Genomic DNA, 12,215 nt, shown 5'->3' with positions numbered 1-12,215 from the left:
CACTGCTCAACACGCCTCAGCTAACAATTTAGTTCCACCCCCCACACACGCAGTGTCATCACCTGGTTTAAATGCTATTTCTAGAGACAATATCTCTTTCATTATCACTATATGCACAGGTTTATCCCCACTGTATTTACATCCTACTATACCTTTGTCTGTACATTATGCCTTGAATATATTCTACTGTGCCCAGAAATCTGCTCCTTTTACTCTCTGTTCTGAACGTACTAGGCGTCCAGTTCTGTTAGCCTTTAGCCGTACCCTTATCATACTCCTCCTCTGTTCCTCCGGTGATGTAGAGGTTAATCCAAGCCCTGCAGTGTCTACCTCCACTTCCATCCCCCAGGCTCTCTCATTTGTTGACTTCTGCAACCGTAAAAGCCTTGGCTTCATGCATGTTAACATTAGAAGCCTCCTCCCTAAGTTTGTTTTATTCACTGCCCTAGCACACTCCACCAATCCGGATGTCCTAGCCGTGTCTGAATCCTGGCTTAGGAAGACCACCAAAAACCTTGAAATTTCCATTCCTAACTATAACATTTTCCGACAAGATAGAACTGCCAAAGGGGGCGGTGTTGAAATTTACTGCAAAGATAACCTGCAGAGTTCTGTCTTACTATAACAATTTGAGCTTCTACTTCTAAAAATGTACCTTTCCAGAAACAAGTCTCTCACTGTTGCTGCTTACTATAGACCACCCTCTTCCCCCAGCTGTGCCCTCGACACCATATGTGATTTGATCCCCCCCCCCCCCCCCCCCCATCTATCTTCTGAGCTCGTGCTGCTAGATGACCTAAACTGGGACATAGGGGGCACTATTTTCATTTTTGGAAAAATAACGTTCCCAAAGTAAACGGCTATTTCTCAGGACCAGATGCTAGACTATGCATATAATTGACAGCTTAGGATAGAAAACACTCTAAAGTTTCCAAAACTGTAAAAATATTGTCTGTGAGTATAACAGAACTGATATTGCAGATTTAATTTGATTGCTTTTCTAATTTTCGTGACCAAGCTTCCTGCTACTAGTTGGACATAATGCTATGCTAGGCTATCGATAAACTTACACAAATGCTTGTCTTGCTTTGGCTGTAAAGCATCATTTCAAAATCTGAGATGACAGGGTGATTAACAAAAGGCTAAGCTGTGATTTCATGAATATTAATATTTCTAGTAAGATTTTTTGTCCGTTGCATTATGCTAATTAGTGTAGTTGATGACAATTCTCCCGCATCCAGGAGGGATAGTTCTAAGAAGTTAACACCCCGGCCATCCTACAATCTAAGCTTGATGCCCTCAATCTCACACAACATATCAATGAACCTACCAGATATAACCCCAAATCCGTAAACACGGAAACCCTCATAGATATCATTCTAACTAACTCACCCTCCAAATACACCTCTGCTGTTTTCAACCAAGACCTCAGCGATCACTGCCTCATTGCCTGCATTCGTAATGGGTCTGCGAGCAAACGACCACCCCTCATCACTGTCAAACGCTCCCTAAAACACTTCTGCGAGCAAGCCTTTCTAATCGACCTGGCCGGGTATCCTAGAACGACATTGACCTCATTCCGACAGTAGAGGATGCCTGGTTATTCTTTAAAAGTACCTTCCTCACCATCTTAAATAGGCATGCCCCATTCAAAAAATGTAGAATCAGGAATAGATATAGCCCTTGGTTCACTCCAGACCTGTCTGACCTTGACCAGCACAAAAACATCCTGTGGCGTTCTGCATTAGAATCGAGTAGCCCCCGTGATATGCAACTTTTCAGGGAAGTTAGGAACCAATATACACAGGCATTTAGGAAAGTTAAGGCTAGCTTTTTTAAACAGAAATCTGCATCCTGCAGTACAAACTCAAAAAAGTTCTGGGACACTGTAAAGTCCATGGAGAATAAGAGCACATCATTCCAGCTACCCACTGCTCTGAGGCTAGGAAACACTGTTACAGACGACAAATCCACTATAATTGAGAATTTCAATAAGCATTTCTCTACGGCTGGCCATGCTTTCCACCTGGCTACCCCTACCCCGGTCAGCCCGGCACCCTCCACAGCAACCCGCCCAGCCCCCACCATTTCTCCTGCACCCATATCCAGATAGCTGATGTTCTGAAAGAGCTACAAAATCTGGACCCCTACAAATCAGCCGTGCTAGAGAATCTGAACCCTTTCTTTCTTAAATTATCTGCCGAAATTGTTGCAACCCCTATTACTAGCCTGTTCAACCTCTCTTTTGAATCGTTTGAGATTCCCAAAGATTGGAAAGCTGCCGCGGTCATCCCCCTCTTCAAAGGGGGAGACACTCTAGACCCAGACCTATATCTATCCTACCCTGCATCTCTAAGGTCTTCGAAAGTCAAGTTAACAAACAGATTCCTGACCATTTTGAATCACATTGTACCTTCTCCGCTATGCAATCTGGTTTCAGAGCTGGTCATGGGTGCACCTCAGCCACGCTCAAGGTCCTTAACAATATCATAACCACCATCGATAAGATACATTATTGTGCAGCTGTATTCAGCGACCAGGCTTTAGACTCTGTCAATAACCACATTCTTATTGGCAGACTCAACAGCCTTGGTTTCTCAAATGATTGCCTCGCCTGGTTCACCAACTACTTCACTGATAGAGCTCAGTGTGTCAAATCGGAGGGCCTGTTGTCAGGACCTCTGGCAGTCTCTATGGGGGTTCCACAGGGTTCAATTCTCGGGCTGACTCTTTTCTCTGTATACATCAATGATGTTGCTCTTGCTGCTGGTGATTGTCTGATCCACCTCTGTGCAGACGACACCATTCTGTACACTTCTGGCCCTTCTTTGGATACTGGGATAACTAACCTCCAGACGAGCTTCAATGTCATACAACACTCCTTGCGTGGCATCTTAACTGCTCTTAAATGCAAGTAAAACTAAATGCATTCTCTTCAACCAATCGCTACCAGCACCTGCCCTCCCGTCCAGCAGCACTACTCTGGACAGTTCTGACTTAGAATATGTGGACAACTACAAATACCTAGGTGTCTGGTTAGACTGTAAACTCTCCTTCCAGACTCACAGCAAGCATCTCCAATCCAAAATTAAATCTAGAATCGGCTTCCTATTTCGCAACAAAGCATCCTTCACTCATGCTGCCAAACAAACCGTCATAAAACTGACTATCCTACCGATCCTTGGCTTCGGCGATGTCATTTACAAAATTTACTCCAACACTCCACTCAGCAAATTGGATGCAGTCTATCTGTTTTGTCACCAAAGCGCCATATACTACCCACCACTGCGACCTGAATGCTCTCGTTGGCTGGCCCTCACTTCATATTCGTTGCCAAACCCACTGGCTCCAGATCATCTATAGGTCTTCGCTAGGTAAAGCCCCGCCTTTTCTCAGCTCACTGGTCACCATAGCGGCACCCACCTGTAGTACATGCTCCAGCAGGTATCTTTCACTGGTCACCCCCAAAGCTAATTCCTCATTTGGTCGCCTTTCCTTCCATTTCTCTGCAGCCAATGACTGTAACGAATTGCAAAAATCACTGAAGCTGGAGACTCAAATCTCCCTTACTAACGTTAAGCACCAGCTGCACCACCTGTACATAGCCCAGCTTTAAATAGCCCCTCCAACTACTGTTATATATTTGTTTGCTCCTTTGCACATTCATCTTCTGCACATATATCACTACTGGAGTGATATTAATTGTGTTTAATTGCTAAATTGTAATTATTTTGCCACTATGGCCTATTTATTGACTTACCTCCCTTATCTTACTTCATTTGCACACACTGTATATATCATTTTTTCTATTGTGTATGTATGTATGTATGTAAAACTGTATGTTTTGTTTGTTCCATGTGTAACTCTGTGTTGTTGTTTGTGTCACACTGCATTGCTTTTTCTTGGCCAGGTCGCAGTTGTAAATGAGAACTTGTTCTCAACTAGCCTACCTGGTTAAATAAAGGTGAAATAAAAAAATCACAAATTTAAAAAGAGGAGCCAGTTTCTGCTCTGCTTGCTTTTACAACTCAGAGATTAGTTGCAAGACATAGAGACAGCAGCTGCAGACAGCAGCACTGTGCCTCTCAGAAGCTTTGTCTTCACACAGCCTTTCCGCACGCTCTGGTGTCTGCATGGTCCTAAATCCAGCCTTAAATCCAAATTCCTCTGAGGCACTTGTATAGCCCTAAAGCACACCAATGCTGCTTTTTTCACTGAAAGTTGCGCCCCTGCCAGTGAAAGTTGCACCCCTGCCACTTGCATTCTTTCATCACATTGTGTGTGTGTGTGTATGGCTGCTCTCAGCCCCCCTCTCCAAATCAAACTCAAACTGCTTCTAGCTACAGAGAGTACATCTGTTCACATTCCCCATGAGAATGTGTTCCTCACCAATTAGGGATCAGGGATATCAGGTAAGAAACACATTAACAACCATTGGTTGCTTCCTAATAATCTCTCTTTCCTCCTAAAATGTGCACTCGTTCACTACTCCCCACACGTTTAAAAGCATTGGATGGGTTTAGGCATGGGCTACAGGAAGTCCCTTTATACCAGTCATTTCCTTTAGAATCCATGAAGGGAAATGAACAAGTGCACACTTCAAGAGGAATGAGACACTATTGGAACACAACAATGGTGTATGTGTATCAGTGATACCAACTGCAATCTAAAAAATGCTGGGTTGTTTGGATGGGTTGCAGGCATTGGGTCACTTACTTTGTAGTTTTCTTTAAAAAAAAGCAAGGTTGGGTTGTTGATGCAGGGTTATTGATTCTGGATTGTTGAGATATGACCCAGTTGGTTGGATGAGAAAACTGGAGGTGTGGCTTAGTAGAAGCGTGCCTTTCAGATAGTTATTTTTGGCCAACCGTGAGTGTTACGTATGCGTAACTGGCTGTAACGGAGTCAGGCGCAGGAGAGCAGAATTCGGGTAGCAAACAGAGCCTTTTATTTAGGCAAACAAAACACGGCATAAAGAACACTAAACACAATACGGTTTGACATAACCCAGCGCAACCAGTCTAACGTGCTTATACACGAAACAATGAATAATTCCACACACAGACATGGGGGGGGACAGTTAAATACACAACAAGTAATGAGGGAAATGTAAACCAGGTGTGTGGAAAAACAAGACAAAACAAATGGAAAATGAAAGGACCACCGAACGCCGCACGAACAAGGAGAGGAACCGACTTCGGCGGAAGTCGTGAAAGTGAGAGTAAATGTCATTCTGGTTCATCTGCTCTGTTGTATTGTTGTCACATTAATGTTGAAAACTGGTAGTTCTGTAACTTTTATAAAGCTTACAAAAGTGGATGAGTTTCTTAGGTAACCATGTAGAATTAAGTTTGTAACAAAATAGACATTTGTCCATAATGCATCATATTCTGAAGGGAAACTATGAGATCTTATTGCATATTTACCCATTGCTGGCTTACCAAATAACACAAATTGGGATGTTTTTAACCCAAACATGTTTTATAATGGGAAAGAGAGTGTGCATGTTTGTGGTTTTGGACATGGGTTTGCAGTATATATCCCTACAATTAAGACTTATTGTGTGCCCCTGTACCAAGTTCTCTACAAATTATATGAAAAACTTACGTTGCTCATGTAAAGCAATCCATTCTCATAGAACACTAAATCCTTGAATCCATTATCCATAATGTAGCCAAGGTCATACAATAATGTAATAGTCTTTCATTCTGTGGATTGTGGTGTGTAGTTATAGGCCTATAAATGTGTGTGTGTGTTTGCATGTGTGTTTATTAGGGGATTACCTTTTATACATCCAGAGCATTTTCTTTCAGCTCAGAGAGAAAAAAGCCTCAGGGAAATCAAAGCATTTCTCAGTTTTAAAGCCCTTCTTTTAATACGTACAATACCAGTCAGCCATTCAGCCCATCCCTTGCTATGTGGACATGCAACATGTACAAAGCTCACCACACACCTAGTGGAGGTACACCATAACTGTCCCTTTTTCAATTATTAATTTGCCCATGTTTAACTCACGGATAAATTGGAAATGTGAGTTTGGGTTGGAATGTGATTAGGTGATGATGAAAGCATGTCCTTCAAATCCCCCCCTTCATTTTTTTCTCCATCCTTCCATCGCTACTTAATATAATATAGGTTGCAACCACTGGAGGTTGGTGGCAGCTTAATTGGGGAGGATGGGCTTGTGGTAATGGCTAGAGCGGTGTTGGTGGAATGGTATCAAATACATAAAACACATGGTTTTCGTGTGTTTGATGTCATTCCATTTGCTCCGTTCCGTCCATTGTTATGAGCCGTCCTCCCTTCAGCAGCCTCCACTGGTTGCAACAGAAAAATGGATAGAGTGTCTCTTGCCACAGTCTGCACCAGACCTGGGATAACTATAGTTTTAACTATGTTTTGTGGAATTGTTCATAAAAACATATTATTACTTTGGAGGTGACTACAACTATTTCAATACAGATCCCCAAAAACTACAACTTTTTAAAACTATTGGAATACAGATCTCAGAAAGGAATTGCGTTTTTAAACAATTTGAATAGAGAACTCAGGAAGTGACTACATTTCAGAAACTATTGGATTGACTACATTCAACTAATTGCAGGGCTGCATCTGGAACTGCATGCTGAATATCAAAATATAATTAATAGAGAATCTCTATCAAGTCAAACAAATTAACCAATGCTGTTTTGTACAGATAAGTATAAAAATGTATGACACTTAACTATGACTCTTTCAACATGCCACTGAAAAGGTTGAAAGCTCCAATGAATAGTACGATACCTGAACATACTGCAGGGTAATCCAAAGCAATTTGCAAGCAGAAAGATGGATGCTTAGCAACAACAACTTCAATCCACTTTGTCCATCTGAGGGTAAGTCTTCTTGTTCTAAACAGACACTATACCATATTTAAAGGGATACTTTACTCAGAATACAAACTAACATGATTTTCCACCTTCCTTGACTGTAGACGATTCAGGAAATGTTGTTTCCTTTCAACAATTATGAGCCATATTGTTTTACTGTTAGCATTTTCAGTAGCACTTAACATTAAACTGTTCTTGTGTCTGTGGAATAAGACTGTAACTTAGTCCCTTCCTGTACTCCCTGTTCACCCTCGACTGCTGACGACACGACAGTGGCAGGCCGGATCACCGGCGACGATGAGACAGCCTACAGGGAGGAGGACCGTGACCTGGCAGTGTGGGGCTGGAACAACAACATATCCCTCAATGTCAGTAAGACCAAGGAGCTGACCGTGTACTACATGAAACGGAGGCGAGCAAGTCCCCTTCCACATGCAGTGGAGCAGGTCGAGAGCTTCAAGTTCCTCGGCGTCCAAATCACTGAGAACTTAAAACGGTCCACACACATGCTCACATGAAAAAGAGGTTGTTGTTCCGGCCCTACACTGCCAGGTCACGGACCTCGTCTTCCCCTCAGGAGGTTGAAAAAGCTTGGTGTAGGCCCTAAAAGCAAGTCTGACACCAAACGGCTCCTGAACAGCTTATATCCCCATGCCATAACACTGCTAAATAACTAACTAATAAATGGCTACACTGACTATGTGAGCTGAACCTTTTCTCCATGCACACTCACAGGGCCCTACACACATACAATCCCTCTATCATTTGCTCACACACATAATATGCACATACTATCATGACTCAGGATATAACCCAGATACAGACACAGGAGGTGGATACTACAATTCACAGATGATTTATTGTAAACACGGGGCAGGTCGAGGACAGGCAGTGGTTCGTGATCAGGTCAGAGTCAGTCAGGTACAGGATGGCAGGCAGGCTCGGGGTCAGGGCAGGCAGAATTGTCAGAACCCGGAGAAAACTAGGAAACAGAACTTGAGCAAAAAGAAGACAGGAAAGCACACTGGTAAGACCTGACAAGAAGAACTGGCAACAGACAAACCGAGAACACAGGTATAAATACACAGGGGATAATGCGAAGATGAGCGACACCTGGAGGGGGGTGGAGACAAGCACAAAGACAGGTGAAACAGATCAAGGTGTGACACATACATTTATACTGACTCTATGCACATGCAAACCCACACACATACAATCATCATACGCGCTGCTGCTACTTTGTTGATCATATATCATGATGCCTAGTCACCTTACCTCTATACATTTTTTACCTCTATATCTCTGCTCATTGTAAATATGGTACTGGAACTGACCCTGTATATAGGACGCTTACATACTTTATCGTATTCTTCCAAGTTCTTATTTTTATATCTTGTGAGTTTTTGTTCTACCCTGTTATTTTTAGTACTACATTGTTATTGATTAGTGCATTGTTGGAGTTAGGGCTCGCAAGGAAGGCATTTCACCGTACTTGTGCATGACATTAAAACTTGAAACTTAAACAAATTACGTTTGGAGCAACATTTTATTACCATTTTGTTACATAATTCTTTGGTATTTGCATTTTAATTGCATAGTAATGTGCTTAGAGTTTGTAACTACCATACAGAAGACGAATAGTAACTGTTGTAATAACTTATGCAATTATAAAGCAATTTCCAAATTCCTATGGAACAACAATGTTGCTATTGTAATAATCACAAAGTTACTACACATGCATAAAAACTTGATGTCAAGCGTTACTGTATTACCTTATATTGTGTACTGTAATACCAAAAGTGGTGTACTCTTTTGCGGAGTAGATTCCATGTCCCTCATGTATTTAATTCTAGCCTATATTATTCTTTATATCTAAGAGCCCTCCAAATCATGTTCTTATTATACTCTTTAGTATCATGGTAAAGAAACAAAACACGAAGCGGATTCACCTTCTTTAGGAAAACAGACCTAATTTTGGAAACAAACATAATTATGTTGCCATCTGGAGTCACGTTTATTTATACAGCAGTTTTTTAAAGAACCAAAGAGTCTGGTCTGCTTCATGTTTTCAATTTGCTATGGAATAGAAATGCAGAGGCAATTACTAAAGCCCAAATGAGAGTTGTCTTTGGGGTGTGGTTAATTGTGAGTTTTTCTTGGGTTTGCCTATGTCATTCAATCACAACAAGACAAACATGGCAGTCGTGAGTAACTTAGTGATAGTGCGGTAACGTAAGCTAGCTTTGCTATGGAGGGAAGATTTTAAGTTGAGGACTTTTCCTCTCCTGACTGACTCACAATCTCAAGATTATCTGCTAATTAAGTTGTGTGTAGATAAAAGTCTGCACCTAGCTAGCTACCTAGCATAGCTTGGGGATAGCTACAGCTGGCTAGCCAATATTTCTCTGTCAAATCACAGTTATGGCAAAATAGCATGAAGTACCGATATCTGGAAGGTTTTTCATGAGACACTCGTTCTACAACACCTTGCTATGAAAGTAGCTTGCAAGTTAGATCTTTCCTGGGGGATAAATACCAGAACTAAGTGTAGGCTATATTTGGACATTGCAAACATATGTCAGTGTAGATACATGTATCAACAACAACAAAAATAATCAATGGGTGTTTGTGTTACAAAGACCAAACATTTTATGCTGTAAATAGGCTATCATATTGATTTGCTTATGAAGATAGTTTGCCTATACTTTACCTAGTAAATAAATTAAGCTGTGTGTACAACCACAGATAGAAGAAGGAGCATAACATTTTTAAGTACAACTTCAGCTGTCCCAGAAATAGCATGGTATTCTATTTATATGGACTATTCTAAGGATTTGGTTGTCTAACCACACACTGACATGCACAGCTCTCTTGGTTGAAATTGGCAATGAAGTCCCTTCCATCTACAGTATGCCATGTATTATAGGTTATGGACAACACATTGTTGTCTCTGGGCAATTGGACATCATTGCAGAAAGTAGGCATGTACAGTAAGTAATCCATTTCAACCCAGCCATACCCGTCGTGACACACTCACTTCCAAAGCTCATTTTGGACGAGACTGTCTTTATGACCAAGACTAACCTATTTACACTTTGTAGTCAATTTTGACACTCAAATAAATGTTTCTGATTCATATCGATGCTACATAGGTTTTTATACCCTGAGAACATGGTACTAGGAAGTAGTTCCCCTTTAATAGACCAATGACAAAGACAGCTAGATTTCAGGTTGCAAATCCCTCCCAGACATTAAGGTAATTAATTGTTACCCAGAAATTATTTCATATTGAGATGAAAATGGCTGCATTGGACCTTTAACAAAATTACACAAATATGCTCATAAATGTTTGAAAGGGGTTGCATTGAATACAAGGATCCTCTTTCAGTTATCTGTGCTACTGCTCATTGAGCACAGCGCCTTCTCTTGACTGAAACAAATTCTCTCTCGATTTCTTTCGGGGTTAGGAGTGTCTAGACATGGCACCCATTAATTTAATTAAAACAAAAATAGAGTGTTCATGGAACAGAGATGGATGAGAGGATGGAAGATATTTACAGGTAATTTAATTACATTCACTACATAAAAACCATCTGGGTCACAAAAAGGATAATTCTGAATAGGAAAATAAGCTACTAGTAAAAGCCTTAATAAGAAAACAAAAGTACATTAAATACGCAGAAGCTAAGTGAATGTCTGTGCAAACGACTTTGACCAACACTATTCATCATGGGACTAAGTGGTGGGAGGGTGTCAGGGTTCTAAATTCTAACAGCATTAATCCCCGATAGCAGAGGCCTCATACCAGCCAGTATCAATAACGGCAATCATAACTCATCCATCTGGATGTCTTCCAAACTGTGACTGGTTGATTATGCTCCCCTCATGAATATGCCTGCCGGTTTTAAAAAGGGAGAGAGAGAGAAATAGAGAGACAGACAGCGAGATATAAATATAGAGAGAGAACATGGAGGGGGTATAAACAATTCCTGTCCTTCTCTTTCGGTCTCTTAGTTCAGAGGCGTGTTGTCTGCGATGTGCTCTTGATCATTGGAACATCAGCTTAGATCGGGACGGACCCCTCCCTATCGCATGAATCCTCGCTGGGCCGACTGACGCCAGGGACCTTGAGCATCTGCAAACATGACAAGAACTAATTTATTAGACAGCAACCTTAACTGCCTTGTGTTCCCAAACCAGAAATTGCCATCTCTGAAGGAACAGACTGTTATCTCTTTGGTATGATAATAATAGATTTCATATAGTGGGTGAAGGGCAAAGCCTTGCTAATAGCTTCCAATTACTGGGTTTGAGGATAGGCAAGCTGCTTTGTCAAACCCTATTTTAATGTTGATTAATTGACTGTGAGATATACAGTAGATGAGAGTCTGAAAAATAAACATACAAAAAAAATTATCCAACACAATATGTACAGTTCTATCAGAAAGTGTTCAAACCCCTTGCCCGAACACCTGGATTCAGTCCAATTTAAGGTTCACAGTGTCTCCTGACCCCTCCTGTCTTAGCCTCCAGTATTTATGCTGCAGTATTTTATGTGTTCGGGGGCTAGGGTCAGTTTGTTATATCTGGAGTACTTCTCCGGTCCTATCCCGTGTCCTGTGTGAATTTAAGTATGCTCTCTCTAATTCTGTTTCTCTCTTTCTTTCTCTCTCTCGGAGGACCTGAGCCCTAGTACCATGCCTCAGGACTACGTGGCATGATGACTCCTTGCTGTCCCCAGTCCACCTGGCTCCAGTTTCAACTGTTCTGCCTGTGATTATTATTATTTGACCATGCTGGTCATTTATGAACATTTGGACATCTTGGCCATGTTCTGTTATAATCTTCACCCGGCACAGTCAGAAGAGGACTGGCCACCCCACATAGCCTGGTTCCTCTCTAGCTTTCTTCCTAGGTTTTGGCCTTTCTAGGGAGTTTTTCCTAGCCACCTTCTACACCTGCATTGCTTGCTGTTTGGGGTTTTAGGCTGGGTTTCTGTACAGCACTTTGAGATATCAGCTGATGTACGATGGGCTCTATAAATACATTTGATTAAATACATTTGATTAATAAAAAATAAAAAAATAAAATCCTAATCTGACTTTGGTGCAGATCATGTTGTTCTTCACATTACCGTCTCTGGCAAACACAGAATATATCAAATAAAAGCTATATTTATTTGTCATATGCACAGGATACAGAAGGTGTAAATCGTACAGTCAAATGCGTGGTGGAGTCTTTTATTTAGACATGTAGCTAGCTAGCTAGCTAAACAATGAACCATAAACCCAACTCTAATGCCGCATTCAAAACAACTGGGAAAAATGTAGTTTTTTACCTTTATTT

At 41.3% G+C, this 12,215-nt stretch overlaps 1 long non-coding RNA gene across 1 annotated transcript in view; it reads right to left on the bottom strand.

The window, feature by feature from the left end:
• The window catches only part of LOC135572183 (uncharacterized), a 49,272-nt gene extending 42,126 nt beyond the window's left edge, over positions 1-7,146 (bottom strand). Inside the window, exon 1 of the long non-coding RNA XR_010464082.1 lies at positions 6,784-7,146. This is a non-coding gene — a long non-coding RNA (uncharacterized LOC135572183). The remainder of the gene's footprint in view (positions 1-6,783) is intronic.
• Between the last annotated feature and the right edge of the window lie 5,069 nt (positions 7,147-12,215).

This window comes from Oncorhynchus nerka, linkage group LG6 (assembly GCF_034236695.1).
Source record: "Oncorhynchus nerka isolate Pitt River linkage group LG6, Oner_Uvic_2.0, whole genome shotgun sequence".
Lineage (NCBI taxonomy): Eukaryota > Metazoa > Chordata > Actinopteri > Salmoniformes > Salmonidae > Oncorhynchus > Oncorhynchus nerka.
The sequence above is the reverse complement of the archived record's forward strand: the minus strand, read 5'-3'. Positions and strand labels throughout refer to the sequence as shown.